Genomic DNA, 22358 nt, shown 5'->3' with positions numbered 1-22358 from the left:
GGTGACCAGAGGACACAGATTTAAGGTCATTGGCAAAAGAGCCCGAGGCGAGATGAGAAGCGAGTTGTGATCTGGACTGTGCTGCCTGAAAGGGCGGTGGAAGCAGATTCAATAACAACTTGAAAAAGGAATTGGACAAATATTTGAAGGGCAAAAAATTTGCAGGACTTTGGGAAAGAGCAAGGGAATGGGACTAATTGGAGAGCTCTTTCAAAGAGCCGGCACAGGCACAATGGGCTGAATGGCCTCCTTCGGTGCCGTATCATTCTATGATTCTATGACCGAATTACACAAAAGGGCAGTTTTACAGTGGTGGGTTTAAACAAATACTGAATGAGGTAATGAGCTCTCTGGTGTGAAATCTATTTCCTGGGGATATGTTCCTGCATCGTTACCTCTGGAGTCCCCCAAGGATCGATCCTTGGCCCTCTCTGAATGGCCTCGTTACGTGCTGTGTCAATCTATGATTTTATTCTATGATTCACTGTGACACTCTGAGGTGTGAAACCCTGAGCTGTGACACCCTGAAGTGTGACGCTCTGAGGTGTGACACCCTGAGCTGTGACACCTATCCGTGTGATGGCTCTGAGCTGTGACACCGAGCTGTGACACCTGAGACGTGACACTCTGAAACATGACACCCTGAGCTGTGACACCAATCTGTGTAATGGCCATGAGGTGTGATGCTCTGAGCTGTGACACCCTGAGCTGTGAAGCTGAACACAGAAGGTGGTATTTGGAGATGCTGAACACAGAAGGTGGTATTGGGAGATGCTGAATACAGAAGGTGGTATTGGGAGATGCTGAATACAGAAGGTGGTATTGGGAGATGCTGAATACAGAAGGTGGTATTGGGAGATGCTGAATAGAGAAGGTGGTATTGGGAGATGCTGAATACAGAAGGTGGTATTGGGAGATGCTGAACACAGAAGGTGGTATTGGGAGATGCTGAACACAGAAGGTGGTATTGGGAGATGCTGAACACAGAAGATGGTGTTGGGAGATGCTGAACACAGCTGGTATTGGGAGATGCTGAACACAGAAGGTGGTATTGGGAGAAGCTGAACGCAGAAGGTGGTATTGGGAGATGCTGAACAAAGAAGGCGGTATTGGGAGATGCTGAACACAGAAGGTGGTATTGGGAGGTGCTGAATACAGAAGGTGGTATTGGGAGATGCTGAACACAGATGGTGGTATTGGGAGGTGCTGAACACAGAGATGGTATTGGGAGGTGCTGAACACAGAAGGTGGTATTGGGAGATGCTGAACACAGAAGGTGGTATTGGGAGTTGCTGAACACAGAAGGTGGTATTGGGAGATGCTGAACACAGAAGGTGGTATTGGGAGATGCTGAACACAGAAGGTGGTGTTGGGAGATGCTGAACACAGGTGGTATTGGGAGATGCTGAACACAGAAGGTGGTATTGGGAGGTGCTGAACACAGAAGATGGTATTGGGAGATGCTGAACACAGAAGGTGGTATTGGGAGATGCTAAACACAGAAGGTGGTATTGGGAGGTGCTGAACACAGAAGGTGGTATTGGGAGATGCTGAACACAGAAGGTGCTATTGGGAGATGCTGAATACAGAAGGTGGTATTGGGAGATGCTGAACACAGAAGGTGGTATTGGGAGATGCTGAACACAGAAGATGGTGTTGGGAGATGCTGAACACAGGTGGTATTGGGAGATGCTGAACACAGAAGGTGGTATTGGAAGATGCTGAACACAGAAGGTGGTATTGGGAGGTGCTGATCACAGAAGGTGGTATTGGGAGATGCTGAACACAGATGGTGGTATTGGGAGGTGCTGAACACAGAAGATGGTATTGGGAGGTGCTGAACACAGAAGGTGGTATTGGGAAATGCTGAACACAGAAGGTGGTATTGGGAGGTGCTGAACACAGAAGGTGGTATTGGGAGATGCTGAACACAGAAGGTGGTATTGGGAGATGCTGAACACAGAAGGTGGTATTGGGAGGTGCTGAACACAGAAGGTGGTATTGGGAGGTGCTGAACACAGAAGGTGGTATTGGGAGGAGCTGAACACAGAAGGTGGTATTGGGAGGTGCTGAACACAGAAGGTGGTATTGGGAGATGCTGAACACAGAAGGTGGTATTGGGAGATGCAGAACAAGGAAGGTGGTATTGGGAGGTGCTGAACACAGAAGGTGGTATTGGGAGATGCTGAACACAGAAGGTGGTATTGGGAGGTGCTGAACACAGAAGGTGGTATTGGGAGATGCTGAACACAGAAGGTGGTATTGGGAGATGCTGAACATAGAAGGTGGTATTGGGAGATGCTGAACACAGAAGGCTGTATTGGGAGGTGCTGAACACAGAAGATGGTATTGGGAGGTGCTGAACACAGAAGGTGGTATTGGGAGATGCTGAACACAGAAGGTGGTATTGGGAGATGCTGAACACAAAAGGTGGTATTGGGAGATGCTGAACACAGAAGGTGGTATTGGGAGATGCTGAACACAGAAGATGGTGTTGGGAGATGCTGAACACAGGTGGTATTGGGAGATGCTGAACACAGAAGGTGGTATTGGAAGATGCTGAACACAGAAGGTGGTATTGGGAGGTGCTGATCACAGAAAGTGGTATTGGGAGATGCTGAACACAGATGGTGGTATTGGGAGGTGCTGAACACAGAAGATGGTATTGGGAGGTGCTGAACACAGAAGGTGGTATTGGGAAATGCTGAACACAGAAGGTAGTATTGGGAGGTGCTGAACACAGAAGGTGGTATTGGGAGATGCTGAACACAGAAGGTGGTATTGGGAGATGCTGAACACAGAAGGTGGTATTGGGAGATGCTGAACACAGAAGGTGGTATTGGGAGGTGCTGAACACAGAAGGTGGTATTGGGAGGTGCTGAATACAGGAAGAGGTATTGGGAGGTGCTGAACACAGAAGGTGGTATTGGGAGATGCTGAACACAGAAGGTGGTATTGGGAGGGGCTGAACACAGAAGGTGGTATTGGGAGATGCTGAATACAAAGGTGGTATTGGGAGATGCTGAACACAGAAAGTGGTATTTGGAGATGCTGAACACAGAAGGTGGTATTGGGAGATGCTGAACACAGAAGGTGGTATTGGGTGGTGCTGAACACAGAAGGTGGTATTGGGAGATGCTGAACACAGAAGGTGGTATTGGGAGGTGCTGAACACAGAAGGTGGTATTGGGAGATGCTGATCACAGAAGGTGGTATTGGGAGATGCTGAACACAAAAGGTGGTATTGGGAGAGGCTGAACACAGAAGGTGGTATTGGGAGATGCTGAACACAGAAGGTGGTATTGGGAGACGCTGAACACAGAAGGTGTTATTGGGAGGTGCTGATCAGAGAAGGTGGTATTGGCAGATGCTAAACACAGAAGGTAGTATTGGGAGATGCTGAACACAGAAGGTGGTATTGGGAGATGCTGAATACAGAAGGTGGTATTGGGAGATGCTGAACACAGAAGGTGATATTGGGAGATGCTGAACAGAGAAGGTGGTATTGGGAGATGCTGAACACAGAAGGTGGTATTGGGAGGTGCTGAACACAGAAGGTGGTTTGGGAGATGCTGAACACAGAAGGTGGTATTGGGAGATGCTGAACACAGAAGGTGGTATTGGGAGGTGCTGAACACAGAAGGTGGTATTGGGAGATGCTGAACACAGAAGGTGGTAATGGGAGGTGCTGAACACAGAAGGTGGTATTGGGAGATGCTGAACAAGGAAGGTGGTATTGGGAGGTGCTGAACACAGAAGGTGGTATTGGGAGATGCTGAACACAGAAGGTGGTATTGGGAGGTGCTGAACACAGAAGGTGGTATTGGGAGATGCTGAACACAGAAGGTGGTATTGGGAGATGCTGAACACAGAAGATGGTGTTGGGAGATGCTGAACACAGGTGGTATTGGGAGATGCTGAACACAGAAGGTGGTATTGGAAGGTGCTGAACACAGAAGGTGGTATTGGGAGGTGCTGATCACAGAAGGTGGTATTGGGAGATGCTGAACACAAATGGTGGTATTGGGAGGTGCTGAACACAGAAGATGGTATTGGGAGGTGCTGAACACAGAAGGTGGTATTGGGAAATGCTGAACACAGAAGGTGGTATTGGGAGGTGCTGAACACACAAGGTGGTATTGGGAGATGCTGAACACAGAAGGTGGTATTGGGAGGGGCTGAACACAGAAGGTGGTATTAGGAGATGCTGAATACAAAGGTGGTATTGGGAGATGCTGAACACAGAAAGTGGTATTTGGAGATGCTGAACACAGAAGGTGGTATTGGGAGATGCTGAACACAGAAGGTGGTATTGGGAGGTGCTGAACACAGAAGGTGGTATTGGGAGATGCTGAACACAGAAGGTGGTATTGGGAGGTGCTGAACACAGAAGGTGGTATTGGGAGATGCTTATCACAGAAGGTGGTATTGGGAGATGCTGAACACAAAAGGTGGTATTGGGAGAGGCTGAACACAGAAGGTGGTATTGGGAGATGCTGAACACAGAAGGTGGTATTGGGAGATGCTGAACACAGAAGGTGTTATTGGGAGGTGCTGATCAGAGAAGGTGGTATTGGCAGATGCTAAACACAGAAGGTAGTATTGGGAGATGCTGAACACAGAAGGTGGTATTGGGAGATGCTGAATACAGAAGGTGGTATTGGGAGATGCTGAACACAGAAGGTGATATTGGGAGATGCTGAACAGAGAAGGTGGTATTGGGAGATGCTGAACACAGAAGGTGGTATTGGGAGGTGCTGAACACAGAAGGTGGTTTGGGAGATGCTGAACACAGAAGGTGGTATTGGGAGATGCTGAACACAGAAGGTGGTATTGGGAGGTGCTGAACACAGAAGGTGGTATTGGGAGATGCTGAACACAGAAGGTGGTAATGGGAGGTGCTGAACACAGAAGGTGGTATTGGGAGATGCTGAACAAGGAAGGTGGTATTGGGAGGTGCTGAACACAGAAGGTGGTATTGGGAGATGCTGAACACAGAAGGTGGTATTGGGAGGTGCTGAACACAGAAGGTGGTATTGGGAGATGCTGAACACAGAAGGTGGTATTGGGAGATGCTGAACATAGAAGGTGGTATTGGGAGATGATGAACACAGAAGGCGGTATTGGGAGGTGCTGAACACAGAAGATGGTATTGAGAGGTGCTGAACACAGAAGGTGGTATTGGGAGATGCTGAACACAGATGGTGGTATTGGGAGATGCTGAACACAGAAGGTGGCATTGGGAGATGCTGAACACAGAAGGTGGTATTGGGAGATGCTGAACACAGAAGATGGTGTTGGGAGATGCTGAACACAGGTGGTATTGGGAGATGCTGAACACAGAAGGTGGTATTGGAAGGTGCTGAACACAGAAGGTGGTATTGGGAGGTGCTGATCACAGAAGGTGGTATTGGGAGATGCTGAACACAAATGGTGGTATTGGGAGGTGCTGAACACAGAAGATGGTATTGGGAGGTGCTGAACACAGAAGGTGGTATTGGGAAATGCTGAACACAGAAGGTGGTATTGGGAGGTGCTGAACACACAAGGTGGTATTGGGAGATGCTGAACACAGAAGGTGGTATTGGGAGATGCTGAACACAGAAGGTGGTATTGGGAGATGCTGAACACAGAAGGTGGTATTGGGAGATGCTGAACTCAGAAGGTGGTATTGGGAGGTGCTGAATACAGGAAGTGGTATTGGGAGGTGCTGAACACAGAAGGTGGTATTGGGAGATGCTGAACACAGAAGGTGGTATTGGGAGGGGCTGAACACAGAATGTGGTATTGGGAGATGCTGAATACAAAGGTGGTATTGGGAGATGCTGAACACAGAAAGTGGTATTTGGAGATGCTGAACACAGAAGGTGGTATTGGGAGATGCTGAACACAGAAGGTGCTTTTGGGAGGTGCTGAACACAGAAGGTGGTATTGGGAGGTGCTGAACACAGAAGGTGGTATTGGGAGGTGCTGAACACAGAAGGTGATATTGGGAGATGCTGAACACAGAAGGTGGTATTGGGAGATGCTGAACACAGAAGGTGGTATTGGGAGATGCGGAACACAAAAGGTGGTATTGGAAGATGCTGAACACAGAAGGTGGTATTGGGAGATGCTGAACACAGAAGGTGGTATTGGGAGATGCTGAACACAGAAGGTGGTATTGGGAGACGCTGAACACAGAAGGTGGTATTGGGAGATGCTGAATACAGAAGGTGGTATTGGGAGATGCTGAATACAGAAGGTGGTATTGGGAGATGCTGAACACAGAAGGTGATATTGGGAGATGCTGAACACAGAAGGTGGTATTGGGAGATGCTGAACACAGAAGGTGGTATTGGGAGGTGCTGAACACAGAAGGTGGTATTGGGAGATGCTGAACACAGAAGGTGGTATTGGGAGATGCTGAACACAGAAGGTGGTATTGGGAGGTGCTGAACACAGAAGGTGGTATTGGGAGATGCTGAACATAGAAGGTGGTATTGGGAGGTGCTGAACACAGAAGGTTGTATTGGGAGGTGCTGAACACAGTAGGTGGTATTGGGAGATGCTGAACACAGAAGGTGGTATTGGGAGGTGCTGAACACAGAAGGTGGTATTGGGAGATGCTGAACACAGAAGGTGGTAATGGGAGGTGCTGAACACAGAAGGTGGTATTGGGAGGTGCTGAACACAGAAGGTGGTATTGGGAGATGCTGAACACAGAAGGTGGTATTGGGAGATGCTGAACACAGAAGGTGATATTGGGTGATGCTGAACAAGGAAGGTGGTATTGGGAGGTGCTGAACACAGAAGGTGGTATTGGGAGATGCTGAACACAGAAGGTGGTATTGGGAGATGCTGAACACAGAAGGTGGTATTGGGAGATGCTGAACACAGAAGGTGGTATTGGGAGATACTGAACATAGAAGGTGGTATTGGGAGATGCTGAACACAGAAGGTGGTATTGAGAGGTGCTGAACACAGAAGGTGGTATTGGGAGATGCTGAACATAGAAGGTGGTATTGGGAGGTGCTGAACACAGAAGGTTGTATTGGGAGGTGCTGAACACAGTAGGTGGTATTGGGAGATGCTGAACACAGAAGGTGGTATTGGGAGGTGCTGAACACAGAAGGTGATATTGGGAGATGCTGAACACAGAAGGTGGTATTGGGAGATGCGGAACACAAAAGGTGGTATTGGGAGATGCTGAACACAGAAGGTGGTATTGGGAGATGCTGAACACAGAAGGTGGTATTGGGAGACGCTGAACACAGAAGGTGTTATTGGGAGGTGCTGATCAGAGAAGGTGGTATTGGCAGATGCTGAACACAGAAGGTAGTATTGGGAGATGCTGAACACAGAAGGTGGTATTGGGAGATGCTGAACACAGAAGGTGGTATTGGGAGATGCTGAACACAGAAGGTGGTATTGGGAGATGCTGAATACAGAAGGTGGTATTGGGAGATGCTGAACACAGAAGGTGGTATTGGGAGAAGCTGAACACAGAAGATGGTGTTGGGAGATGCTGAACACAGGTGGTATTGGGAGATGCTGAACACAGAAGGTGGTATTGGAAGATGCTGAACACAGAAGGGGGTATTGGGAGATGCTGAACACAGATGGTGGTATTGGGAGGGGCTGAACACAGAAGATCGTATTGGGAGGTGCTGAACACAGAAGGTGGTATTGCGAAATACTGAACACAGAAGGTGGTATTGGGAGGTGCTGAACACAGAAAGTGGTATTGGGAGATGCTGAACACAGAAGGTGGTATTGGGAGATGCTGAACACAGAAGGTGGTATTGGGAGATGCTGAACACAGAAGGTGGTATTGGGAGGTGCTGAACACAGAAGGTGGTATTGGGAGGTGCTGAACACAGAAGGTGGTATTGGGAGCTGCTGAACACAGAAGGTGGTATTGGGAGATGCTGAACACAGAAGGTGGTATTGGGAGGTGCTGAACACAGAAAGTGGTATTTGGAGATGCTGAACACAGAAGGTGGTATTGGGAGATGCTGAACACAGAAGGTGGTATTGGGAGCTGCTGAACACAGAAGGTGGTATTGGGAGATGCTGAACACAGAAGGTGGTATTGGGAGGTGCTGAACACAGAAGGTGGTATTGGGAGATGCTGATCACAGAAGGTGGTATTGGGAGATGCTGAACACAGAAGGTGATATTGGGAGATGCTGAACACAGAAGGTGGTATTGGGAGATGCGGAACACAAAAGGTGGTATTGGGAGATGCTGAACACAGAAGGTGGTATTGGGAGATGCTGAACACAGATGGTGGTATTGGGAGACGCTGAACACAGAAGGTGTTATTGGGAGGTGCTGATCAGAGAAGGTGGTATTGGCAGATGCTGAACACAGAAGGTAGTATTGGGAGATGCTGAACACAGAAGGTGGTATTGGGAGATGCTGAATACAGAAGGTGGTATTGGGAGATGCTGAACACAGAAGGTGGTATTGGGAGGTGCTGAACACAGAAGGTGGTATTGGGAGATGCTGAACATAGAAGGTGGTATTGGGAGGTGCTGAACACAGAAGGTTGTATTGGGAGGCGCTGAACACAGAAGGTGGTATTGGGAGATGCTGAACACAGAAGGTGGTAATGGGAGGTGCTGAACACAGAAGGTGTTATTGGGAGATGCTGAACAAGGAAGGTGGTATTGGGAGGTGCTGAACACAGAAGGTGGTATTGGGAGATGCTGAACACAGAAGGTGGTATTGGGAGGTGCTGAACACAGAAGGTGGTATTGGGAGATGCTGAACACAGAAGGTGGTATTGGGAGATGCTGAACATAGAAGGTGGTATTGGGAGATGCTGAACACAGAAGGCGGTTTTGGGAGGTGCTGAACACAGAAGATGGTATTGGGAGGTGCTGAACACAGAAGGTGGTATTGGGAGATGCTGAACACAGAAGGTGGTATTGGGAGATGCTGAACACAGAAGGTGGTATTGGGAGATGCTGAACACAGAAGGTGGTATTGGGAGATGCTGAACACAGAAGATGGTGTTGGGAAATGCTGAACACAGGTGGTATTGGGAGATGCTGAACACAGAAGGTATTGGAAGATGCTGAACACAGAAGGTGGTATTGGGAGGTGCTGATCACAGAAGGTGGTATTGGGAGATGCTGAACACAAATGGTGGTATTGGGAGGTGCTGAACACAGAAGATGCTATTGGGAGGTGCTGAACACAGAAGGTGGTATTGGGAAATGCTGAACACAGAAGGTGGTATTGGGAGATGCTGAACACAGAAGGTGGTATTGGGAGATGCTGAACACAGAAGGTGGTATTGGGAGGTGCTGAACACAGAAGGTGGTATTGGGAGATGCTGAACACAGAAGGTGGTATTGGGAGGTGCTGAACACAGAAGGTGGTATTGGGAGATGCTGATCACAGAAGGTGGTATTGGGAGATGCTGAACACAGAAGGTGATATTGGGAGATGCTGAACACAGAAGGTGGTATTGGGAGATGCGGAACACAAAAGGTGGTATTGGGAGATGCTGAACACAGAAGGTGGTATTGGGAGATGCTGAACACAGATGGTGGTATTGGGAGACGCTGAACACAGAAGGTGTTATTGGGAGGTGCTGATCAGAGAAGGTGGTATTGGCAGATGCTGAACACAGAAGGTAGTATTGGGAGATGCTGAACACAGAAGGTGGTATTGGGAGATGCTGAATACAGAAGGTGGTATTGGGAGATGCTGAACACAGAAGGTGGTATTGGGAGGTGCTGAACACAGAAGGTGGTATTGGGAGATGCTGAACATAGAAGGTGGTATTGGGAGGTGCTGAACACAGAAGGTTGTATTGGGAGGTGCTGAACACTGAAGGTGGTATTGGGAGATGCTGAACACAGAAGGTGGTATTGGGAGGTGCTGAACACAGAAGGTGGTATTGGGAGATGCTGAACACAGAAGGTGGTAATGGGAGGTGCTGAACACAGAAGGTGTTATTGGGAGGTGCTGAACACAGAAGGTGGTATTGGGAGATGCTGAACACAGAAGGTGGTATTGGGAGGTGCTGAACACAGAAGGTGGTATTGGGAGATGCTGAACACAGAAGGTGGTATTGGGAGATGCTGAACAAAGAAGGTGGTATTGGGAGATGCTGAACACAGAAGGCGGTATTGGGAGGTGCTGAACACAGAAGATGGTATTGGGAGGTGCTGAACACAGAAGGTGGTATTGGGAGATGCTGAACACAGAAGGTGGTATTGGGAGATGCTGAACACAGAAGGTGGTATTGGGAGATGCTGAACACAGAAGCTGGTATTGGGAGATGCTGAACACAGAAGATGGTGTTGGGAGATGCTGAACACAGGTGGTATTGGGAGATGCTGAACACAGTAGGTGGTATTGGAAGATGCTGAACACAGAAGGTGGTATTGGGAGGTGCTGATCACAGAAGGTGGTATTGGGAGATGCTGAACACAAATGGTGGTATTGGGAGGTGCTGAACACAGAAGATGCTATTGGGAGGTGCTGAACACAGAAGGTGGTATTGGGAAATGCTGAACACAGAAGGTGGTATTGGGAGGTGCTGAACACAGAAGGTGGTATTGGGAAATGCTGAACACAGAAGGTGGTATTGGGAGATGCTGAACACAGAAGGTGGTATTGGGAGATGCTGAACACAGAAGGTGGTACTGGGAGGTGCTGAACACAGAAGGTGGTATTGGGAGGTGCTGAACACAGAAGGTGGTATTGGGAGATGCTGAACTCAGAAGGTGGTATTGGGAGGTGCTGAATACAGGAAGTGGTATTGGGAGGTGCTGAACACAGAAGGTGGTATTGGGAGATGCTGAACACAGAAGGTGGTATTGGGAGGTGCTGAACACAGAAGGTGGTATTGGGAGGTGCTGATCACAGAAGGTGGTATTGGGAGATGCTGAACACAAATGGTGGTATTGGGAGGTGCTGAACACAGAAGATGGTATTGGGAGGTGCTGAACACAGAAGGTGGTATTGGGAAATGCTGAACACAGAAGGTGGTATTGGGAGGTGCTGAACACACAAGGTGGTATTGGGAGATGCTGAACACAGAAGGTGGTATTGGGAGATGCTGAACACAGAAGGTGGTATTGGGAGATGCTGAACACAGAAGGTGGTATTGGGAGGTGCTCAACACAGAAGGTGGTATTGGGATGTGCTGAACACAGAAGGTGGTATTGGGAGATGCTGAACTCAGAAGGTGGTATTGGGAGGTGCTGAATACAGGAAGTGGTATTGGGAGGTGCTGAACACAGAAGGTGGTATTGGGAGATGCTGAACACAGAAGGTGGTATTGGGAGGGGCTGAACACAGAATGTGGTATTGGGAGATGCTGAATACAAAGGTGGTATTGGGAGATGCTGAACACAGAAAGTGGTATTTGGAGATGCTGAACACAGAAGGTGGTATTGGGAGATGCTGAACACAGAAGGTGCTTTTGGGAGGTGCTGAACACAGAAGGTGGTATTGGGAGGTGCTGAACACAGAAGGTGGTATTGGGAGGTGCTGAACACAGAAGGTGATATTGGGAGATGCTGAACACAGAAGGTGGTATTGGGAGATGCTGAACACAGAAGGTGGTATTGGGAGATGCGGAACACAAAAGGTGGTATTGGAAGATGCTGAACACAGAAGGTGGTATTGGGAGATGCTGAACACAGAAGGTGGTATTGGGAGATGCTGAACACAGAAGGTGGTAATGGGAGGTGCTGAACACAGAAGGTGTTATTGGGAGATGCTGAACAAGGAAGGTGGTATTGGGAGGTGCTGAACACAGAAGGTGGTATTGGGAGATGCTGAACACAGAAGGTGGTATTGGGAGGTGCTGAACACAGAAGGTGGTATTGGGAGATGCTGAACACAGAAGGTGGTATTGGGAGATGCTGAACATAGAAGGTGGTATTGGGAGATGCTGAACACAGAAGGCGGTATTGGGAGGTGCTGAACACAGAAGATGGTATTGGGAGGTGCTGAACACAGAAGGTGGTATTGGGAGATGCTGAACACAGAAGGTGGTATTGGGGGATGCTGAACACAGAAGGTGGTATTGGGAGGTGCTGAACACAGAAGGTGGTATTGGGAGATGCTGAACACAGAAGGTGGTATTGGGAGATGCTGAACACAGAAGGTGATATTGGGAGATGCTGAACACAGAAAGTGGTATTGGGAGATGCGGAACACAAAAGGTGGTATTGGGAGATGCTGAACACAGAAGGTGGTATTGAGAGATGCTGAACACAGAAGGTGGTATTGGGAGACGCTGAACACAGAAGGTGTTATTGGGAGGTGCTGATCAGAGAAGGTGGTATTGGCAGATGCTGAACACAGAAGGTAGTATTGGGAGATGCTGAACACAGAAGGTTGTATTGGGAGATGCTGAATACAGAAGGTGGTATTGGGAGATGCTGAACACAGAAGGTGGTATTGGGAGATGCTGAACACAGAAGGTGGTATTGGGAGGTGCTGAACGCAGAAGGTGGTATTGGGAGATGCTGAACACAGAAGGTGGTATTGGGAGATGCTGAACACAGAAGGTGGTATTGGGAGGTGCTGAACACAGAAGGTGGTATTGGGAGATGCTGAACATAGAAGGTGGTATTGGGAGGTGCTGAACACAGAAGGTTGTATTGGGAGGTGTTGAACACAGAAGGTGGTATTGGGAGATGCTGAACACAGAAGGTGGTATTGGGAGGTACTGAACACAGTAGGTGGTATTGGGAGATGCTGAACACAGAAGGTGGTAATGGGAGTTGCTAAACACAGAAGGTGGTATTGGGAGATGCTGAACACAGAAGGTGGTATTGGGAGTTGCTGAACACAGATGGTGGTATTGGGAGGTGCTGAACACAGAAGATGGTATTGGGAGGTGCTGAACACAGAAGGTGGTATTGGGAGGTGCTGAACACAGAAGATGGTATTGGGAGGTGCTGAACATAGAAGGTGGTATTGGGAGATGCTGAACACAGAAGGTGGTATTGGGAGGTGCTGAACACAGAAGGTGGTATTGGGAGGTGCTGAACACAGAAGGTGGTATTGGGAGATGCTGAACATAGAAGGTGGTATTGGGAGATGCTGAACACAGAAGGTGGTATTGGGAGGTGCTGAACACAGAAGGTGGTATTGGAAGATGCTGAACACAGAAGGTGGTATTGGGAGGTGCTGAACACAGAAGGTGGTATTGGGAGATGCTGAACACAGAAGGTGGTATTGGGAGGTGCTGAACACAGAAGGTGGTATTGGGAGATGCTGAACACAGAAGGTGGTATTGGGAGGTGCTGAACACAGAAGGTGGTATTGGGAGGTGCTGAACACAGAAGGTGGTATTGGGAGATGCTGAACATAGAAGGTGGTATTGGGAGCTGCTGAACACAGGAGGTGGTATTGGGAGGTGCTGAACACAGAAGGTGGTATTGGGAGATGCTGAACACAGAAGGTGGCATTGGAAGGTGCTGAACACAGAAGGTGGTATTGGGAGATGCTGAACACAGATGGTGGTATTGGGAGGTGCTGAACACAGAAGATGGTATTGGGAGGTGCTGAACGCAGAAGGTGGTATTGGGAGTTGCTGAACACAGAAGATGGTATTGGGAGGTGCTGAACATCGAAGGTGGTATTGGGAGATGCTGAACACCGAAGGTGGTATTGGGAGGTGCTGAACACAGAAGGTGGTATTGGGAGGTGCTGAACACAGAAGGTGGTATTGGGAGATGCTGAACATAGAAGGTGGTATTGGGAGATGCTGAACACAGAAGGTAGTCTTGGGAGGTGCTGAAAACAGAAGGTGGTATTGGGAGATGCTGAACACAGAAGGTGGTATTGGGAGGTGCTGAACACAGAAGGTGGTATTGGGAGATGCTGAACACAGAAGGTGGTATTGGGAGGTGCTGAACACAGAAGGTGGTATTGGGAGATGCTGAACACAGAAGATGGTATTGGGAGGTGCTGAACACAGAAGGTGGTATTGGGAGTTGCTGAACACAGAAGATGGTATTGGGAGGTGCTGAACATCGAAGGTGGTATTGGGAGATGCTGAACACCGAAGGTGGTATTGGGAGGTGCTGAACACAGAAGGTGGTATTGGGAGGTGCTGAACACAGAAGGTGGTATTGGGAGATGCTGAACATAGAAGGTGGTATTGGGAGATGCTGAACACAGAAGGTAGTCTTGGGAGGTGCTGAAAACAGAAGGTGGTATTGGGAGATGCTGAACACAGAAGGTGGTATTGGGCGGTGCTGAACACAGAAGGTGGTATTGGGAGGTGCTGAACACAGAAGGTGGTATTGGGAGGTGCTGAACACACAAGGTGGTATTGGGAGATGCTGAACACAGAAGGTGGTATTGGGAGATGCTGAACACAGATGGTGGTATTGGGAGATGCTGAACACAGAAGGTGGTATTGGGAGGTGCTGAACACAGAAGGTGGTATTGGGAGGTGCTGAACACAGAAGGTGGTATTGGGAGGTGCTGAACACACAAGGTGGTATTGGGAGATGCTGAACACAGAAGGTGGTATTGGGAGATGCTGAACACAGATGGTGGTATTGGGAGGTGCTGAACACAGAAGATGGTATTGGGAGGTGCTGAACACAGAAGGTGGTATTGGGAGTTGCTGAACACAGAAGATGGTATTGGGAGGTGCTGAACTTCGAAGGTGGTATTGGGAGATGCTGAACACCGAAGGTGGTATTGGGAGGTGCTGAACACAGAAGGTGGTATTGGGAGGTGCTGAACACAGAAGGTGGTATTGGGAGGTGCTGAACACAGAAGGTGGTATTGGGAGATGCTGAACACAGAAGGTGGTATTGGGAGGTGCTGAACACAGAAGGTGGTATTGGGAGATGCTGAACACAGAAGGTGGTATTGGGAGATGCTGAACACAGAAGGTGGTATTGGGAGGTGCTGAACACAGAAGGTGGTATTGGGAGATGCTGAACATAGAAGGTGGTATTGGGAGGTGCTGAACAGAGAAGGTTGTATTGGGAGGTGCTGAACACAGAAGGTGGTATTGGGAGATGCTGAACACAGAAGGTGGTATTGGGAGGTGCTGAACACAGAAGGTGGTATTGGGAGATGCTGAACACGGAAGGTGGTAATGGGAGGTGCTGAACACAGAAGGTGTTATTGGGAGATGCTGAACAAGGAAGGTGGTATTGGGAGGTGCTGAACACAGAAGGTGGTATTGGGAGATGCTGAACACAGAAGGTGGTATTGGGAGGTGCTGAACACAGAAGGTGGTATTGGGAGATGCTGAACATAGAAGGTGGTATTGGGAGATGCTGAACATAGAAGGTGGTATTGGGAGATGCTGAACACAGAAGGCGGTATTGGGAGGTGCTGAACACAGAAGATGGTATTGGGAGGTGCTGAACACAGAAGGTGGTATTGGGAGATGCTGAACACAGAAGGTGGTATTGGGGGATGCTGAACACAGAAGGTGGTATTGGGAGGTGCTGAACACAGAAGGTGGTATTCGGAGATGCTGAACACAGAAGGTGGTATTGGGAGATGCTGAACACAGAAGGTGATATTGGGAGATGCTGAACACAGAAAGTGGTATTGGGAGATGCGGAACACAAAAGGTGGTATTGGGAGATGCTGAACACAGAAGGTGGTATTGGGAGATGCTGAACACAGAAGGTGGTATTGGGAGACGCTGAACACAGAAGGTGTTATTGGGAGGTGCTGATCAGAGAAGGTGGTATTGGCAGATGCTGAACACAGAAGGTAGTATTGGGAGATGCTGAACACAGAAGGTTGTATTGGGAGATGCTGAATACAGAAGGTGGTATTGGGAGATGCTGAACACAGATGGTGGTATTGGGAGATGCTGAACACAGAAGGTGGTATTGGGAGGTGCTGAACACAGAAGGTGGTATTGGGAGATGCTGAACACAGAAGGTGGTATTGGGAGATGCTGAACACAGAAGGTGGTATTGGGAGGTGCTGAACACAGAAGGTGGTATTGGGAGATGCTGAACATAGAAGGTGGTATTGGGAGGTGCTGAACACAGAAGGTTGTATTGGGAGGTGCTGAACACAGAAGGTGGTATTGGGAGATGCTGAACACAGAAGGTGGTATTGGGAGGTACTGAACACAGTAGGTGGTATTGGGAGATGCTGAACACAGAAGGTGGTAATGGGAGGTGCTAAACACAGAAGGTGGTATTGGGAGATGCTGAACACAGAAGGTGGTATTGGGAGTTGCTGAACACAGATGGTGGTATTGGGAGGTGCTGAACACAGAAGATGGTATTGGGAGGTGCTGAACACAGAAGGTGGTATTGGGAGGTGCTGAACACAGAAGATGGTATTGGGAGGTGCTGAACATAGAAGGTGGTATTGGGAGATGCTGAACACAGAAGGTGGTATTGGGAGGTGCTGAACACAGAAGGTGGTATTGGGAGGTGCTGAACACAGAAGGTGGTATTGGGAGATGCTGAACATAGAAGGTGGTATTGGGAGATGCTGAACACAGAAGGTGGTATTGGGAGGTGCTGAACACAGAAGGTGGTATTGGAAGATGCTGAACACAGAAGGTGGTATTGGGAGGTGCTGAACACAGAAGGTGGTATTGGGAGATGCTGAACACAGAAGGTGGTATTGGGAGGTGTTGAACACAGAAGGTGGTATTGGGAGATGCTGAACACAGAAGGTGGTATTGGGAGGTGCTGAACACAGAAGGTGGTATTGGGAGGTGCTGAACACAGAAGGTGGTATTGGGAGATGCTGAACATAGAAGGTGTTATTGGGAACTGCTGAACACAGGAGGTGGTATTGGGAGGTGCTGAACACAGAAGGTGGTATTGGGAGATGCTGAACACAGAAGGTGGCATTGGAAGGTGCTGAACACAGAAGGTGGTATTGGGAGATGCTGAACACAGATGGTGGTATTGGGAGGTGCTGAACACAGAAGATGGTATTGGGAGGTGCTGAACACAGAAGGTGGTATTGGGAGTTGCTGAACACAGAAGATGGTATTGGGAGGTGCTGAACATCGAAGGTGGTATTGGGAGATGCTGAACACTGAAGGTGGTATTGGGAGGTGCTGAACACAGAAGGTGGTATTGGGAGGTGCTGAACACAGAAGGTGGTATTGGGAGATGCTGAACATAGAAGGTGGTATTGGGAGATGCTGAACACAGAAGGTAGTCTTGGGAGGTGCTGAAAACAGAAGGTGGTATTGGGAGATGCTGAACACAGAAGGTGGTATTGGGAGGTGCTGAACACAGAAGGTGGTATTGGGAGATGCTGAACACAGAAGGTGGTATTGGGAGGTGCTGAACACAGAAGGTGGTATTGGGAGATGCTGAACACAGAAGGTGGTATTGGGAGATGCTGAACACAGAAGATGGTATTGGGAGGTGCTGAACACAGAAGGTGGTATTGGGAGGTGCTGAACACAGAAGGTGGTATTGGGAGGTGCTGAACACACAAGGTGGTATTGGGAGATGCTGAACACAGAAGGTGGTATTGGGAGATGCTGAACACAGAAGGTGGTTTTGGGAGATGCTGAACACAGAAGGTGGTATTGGGAGGTGCTGAACACAGAAGGTGGTATTGGGAGATGCTGAACATAGAAGGTGGTATTGGGAGGTGCTGAACACAGAAGGTTGTATTGGGAGGTGCTGAACACAGAAGGTGGTATTGGGAGATGCTGAACACAGAAGGTGGTATTGGGAGGTACTGAACACAGTAGGTGGTATTGGGAGATGCTGAACACAGAAGGTGGTAATGGGAGGTGCTAAACACAGAAGGTGGTATTGGGAGATGCTGAACACAGAAGGTGGTATTGGGAGTTGCTGAACACAGATGGTGGTATTGGGAGGTGCTGAACACAGAAGATGGTATTGGGAGGTGCTGAACACAGAAGGTGGTATTGGGAGGTGCTGAACACAGAAGATGGTATTGGGAGGTGCTGAACATAGAAGGTGGTATTGGGAGATGCTGAACACAGAAGGTGGTATTGGGAGGTGCTGAACACAGAAGGTGGTATTGGGAGGTGCTGAACACAGAAGGTGGTATTGGGAGATGCTGAACATAGAAGGTGGTATTGGGAGATGCTGAACACAGAAGGTGGTATTGGAAGGTGCTGAACACAGAAGGTGGTATTGGAAGATGCTGAACACAGAAGGTGGTATTGGGAGGTGCTGAACACAGAAGGTGGTATTGGGAGATGCTGAACACAGAAGGTGGTATTGGGAGGTGCTGAACACAGAAGGTGGTATTGGGAGATGCTGAACACAGAAGGTGGTATTGGGAGGTGCTGAACACAGAAGGTGGTATTGGGAGGTGCTGAACACAGAAGGTGGTATTGGGAGATGCTGAACATAGAAGGTGTTATTGGGAACTGCTGAACACAGGAGGTGGTATTGGGAGGTGCTGAACACAGAAGGTGGTATTGGGAGATGCTGAACACAGAAGGTGGCATTGGAAGGTGCTGAACACAGAAGGTGGTATTGGGAGATGCTGAACACAGATGGTGGTATTGGGAGGTGCTGAACACAGAAGATGGTATTGGGAGGTGCTGAACACAGAAGGTGGTATTGGGAGTTGCTGAACACAGAAGATGGTATTGGGAGGTGCTGAACATCGAAGGTGGTATTGGGAGATGCTGAACACTGAAGGTGGTATTGGGAGGTGCTGAACACAGAAGGTGGTATTGGGAGGTGCTGAACACAGAAGGTGGTATTGGGAGATGCTGAACATAGAAGGTGGTATTGGGAGATGCTGAACACAGAAGGTAGTCTTGGGAGGTGCTGAAAACAGAAGGTGGTATTGGAAGATGCTGAACACAGAAGGTGGTATTGGGAGGTGCTGAACACAGAAGGTGGTATTGGGAGATGCTGAACACAGAAGGTGGTATTGGGAGGTGCTGAACACAGAAGGTGGTATTGGGAGATGCTGAACACAGAAGGTGGTATTGGGAGATGCTGAACACAGAAGATGGTATTGGGAGGTGCTGAACACAGAAGGTGGTATTGGGAGGTGCTGAACACAGAAGGTGGTATTGGGAGGTGCTGAACACACAAGGTGGTATTGGGAGATGCTGAACACAGAAGGTGGTATTGGGAGATGCTGAACACAGATGGTGGTATTGGGAGATGCTGAACACAGAAGGTGGTATTGGGAGGTGCTGAACACAGAAGGTGGTATTGGGAGGTGCTGAACACAGAAGGTGGTATTGGGAGGTGCTGAACACACAAGGTGGTATTGGGAGATGCTGAACACAGAAGGTGGTATTGGGAGATGCTGAACACAGATGGTGGTATTGGGAGGTGCTGAACACAGAAGATGGTATTGGGAGGTGCTGAACACAGAAGGTGGTATTGGGAGTTGCTGAACACAGAAGATGGTATTGGGAGGTGCTGAACTTCGAAGGTGGTATTGGGAGATGCTGAACACCGAAGGTGGTATTGGGAGGTGCTGAACACAGAAGGTGGTATTGGGAGGTGCTGAACACAGAAGGTGGTATTGGGAGGTGCTGAACACAGAAGGTGGTATTGGGAGATGCTGAACACAGAAGGTGGTATTGGGAGATGCTGAACACAGAAGGTGGTATTGGGAGATGCTGAACACAGAAGGTGGTATTGGGAGGTGCTGAACACAGAAGGTGGTATTGGGAGATGCTGAACATAGAAGGTGGTATTGGGAGGTGCTGAACAGAGAAGGTTGTATTGGGAGGTGCTGAACACAGAAGGTGGTATTGGGAGATGCTGAACACAGAAGGTGGTATTTGGAGGTGCTGAACACAGAAGGTGGTATTGGGAGATGCTGAACACGGAAGGTGGTAATGGGAGGTGCTGAACACAAGGTGTTATTGGGAGATGCTGAACAAGGAAGGTGGTATTGGGAGGTGCTGAACACAGAAGGTGGTATTGGGAGATGCTGAACACAGAAGGTGGTATTGGGAGGTGCTGAACACAGAAGGTGGTATTGGGAGATGCTGAACATAGAAGGTGGTATTGGGAGATGCTGAACATAGAAGGTGGTATTGGGAGATGCTGAACACAGAAGGCGGTATTGGGAGGTGCTGAACACAGAAGATGGTATTGGGAGGTGCTGAACACAGAAGGTGGTATTGGGAGATGCTGAACACAGAAGGTGGTATTGGGGGATGCTGAACACAGAAGGTGGTATTGGGAGGTGCTGAACACAGAAGGTGGTATTCGGAGATGCTGAACACAGAAGGTGGTATTGGGAGATGCTGAACACAGAAGGTGATATTGGGAGATGCTGAACACAGAAAGTGGTATTGGGAGATGCGGAACACAAAAGGTGGTATTGGGAGATGCTGAACACAGAAGGTGGTATTGGGAGATGCTGAACACAGAAGGTGGTATTGGGAGACGCTGAACACAGAAGGTGTTATTGGGAGGTGCTGATCAGAGAAGGTGGTATTGGCAGATGCTGAACACAGAAGGTAGTATTGGGAGATGCTGAACACAGAAGGTTGTATTGGGAGATGCTGAATACAGAAGGTGGTATTGGGAGATGCTGAACACAGATGGTGGTATTGGGAGATGCTGAACACAGAAGGTGGTATTGGGAGGTGCTGAACACAGAAGGTGGTATTGGGAGATGCTGAACACAGAAGGTGGTATTGGGAGATGCTGAACACAGAAGGTGGTATTGGGAGGTGCTGAACACAGAAGCTGGTATTGGGAGATGCTGAACATAGAAGGTGGTATTGGGAGGTGCTGAACACAGAAGGTTGTATTGGGAGGTGCTGAACACAGAAGGTGGTATTGGGAGATGCTGAACACAGAAGGTGGTATTGGGAGGTACTGAACACAGTAGGTGGTATTGGGAGATGCTGAACACAGAAGGTGGTAATGGGAGGTGCTAAACACAGAAGGTGGTATTGGGAGATGCTGAACACAGAAGGTGGTATTGGGAGTTGCTGAACACAGATGGTGGTATTGGGAGGTGCTGAACACAGAAGATGGTATTGGGAGGTGCTGAACACAGAAGGTGGTATTGGGAGGTGCTGAACAGAGAAGATGGTATTGGGAGGTGCTGAACATAGAAGGTGGTATTGGGAGATGCTGAACACAGAAGGTGGTATTGGGAGGTGCTGAACACAGAAGGTGGTATTGGGAGGTGCTGAACACAGAAGGTGGTATTGGGAGATGCTGAACATAGAAGGTGGTATTGGGAGATGCTGAACACAGAAGGTGGTATTGGGAGGTGCTGAACACAGAAGGTGGTATTGGAAGATGCTGAACACAGAAGGTGGTATTGGGAGGTGCTGAACACAGAAGGTGGTATTGGGAGATGCTGAACACAGAAGGTGGTATTGGGAGGTGCTGAACACAGAAGGTGGTATTGGGAGATGCTGAACACAGAAGGTGGTATTGGGAGGTGCTGAACACAGAAGGTGGTATTGGGAGATGCTGAACATAGAAGGTGGTATTGGGAGCTGCTGAACACAGGAGGTGGTATTGGGAGGTGCTGAACACAGAAGGTGGTATTGGGAGATGCTGAACACAGAAGGTGGCATTGGAAGGTGCTGAACACAGAAGGTGGTATTGGGAGATGCTGAACACAGATGGTGGTATTGGGAGGTGCTGAACACAGAAGATGGTATTGGGAGGTGCTGAACACAGAAGGTGGTATTGGGAGTTGCTGAACACAGAAGATGGTATTGGGAGGTGCTGAACATCGAAGGTGGTATTGGGAGATGCTGAACACTGAAGGTGGTATTGGGAGGTGCTGAACACAGAAGGTGGTATTGGGAGGTGCTGAACACAGAAGGTGGTATTGGGAGATGCTGAACATAGAAGGTGGTATTGGGAGATGCTGAACACAGAAGGTAGTCTTGGGAGGTGCTGAAAACAGAAGGTGGTATTGGGAGATGCTGAACACAGAAGGTGGTATTGGGAGGTGCTGAACACAGAAGGTGGTATTGGGAGATGCTGAACACAGAAGGTGGTCTTGGGAGGTGCTGAACACAGAAGGTGGTATTGGGAGATGCTGAACACAGAAGGTGGTATTGGGAGATGCTGAACACAGAAGATGGTATTGGGAGGTGCTGAACACAGAAGGTGGTATTGGGAGTTGCTGAACACAGAAGATGGTATTGGGAGGTGCTGAACATCGAAGGTGGTATTGGGAGATGCTGAACACCGAAGGTGGTATTGGGAGGTGCTGAACACAGAAGGTGGTATTGGGAGGTGCTGAACACAGAAGGTGGTATTGGGAGATGCTGAACATAGAAGGTGGTATTGGGAGATGCTGAACACAGAAGGTAGTCTTGGGAGGTGCTGAAAACAGAAGCTGGTATTGGGAGATGCTGAACACAGAAGGTGGTATTGGGAGGTGCTGAACACAGAAGGTGGTATTGGGAGGTGCTGAACACAGAAGGTGGT

The sequence above is a fragment of the Somniosus microcephalus genome, unplaced genomic scaffold (assembly GCF_052327205.1).
Source record: "Somniosus microcephalus isolate GS21.2 unplaced genomic scaffold, FLI_Smic_1.0 unresolved_chr1, whole genome shotgun sequence".
In the NCBI taxonomy this organism is placed as follows: Eukaryota; Metazoa; Chordata; class Chondrichthyes; order Squaliformes; family Somniosidae; genus Somniosus; species Somniosus microcephalus.
Note: the sequence above shows the minus strand (reverse complement) of the source record.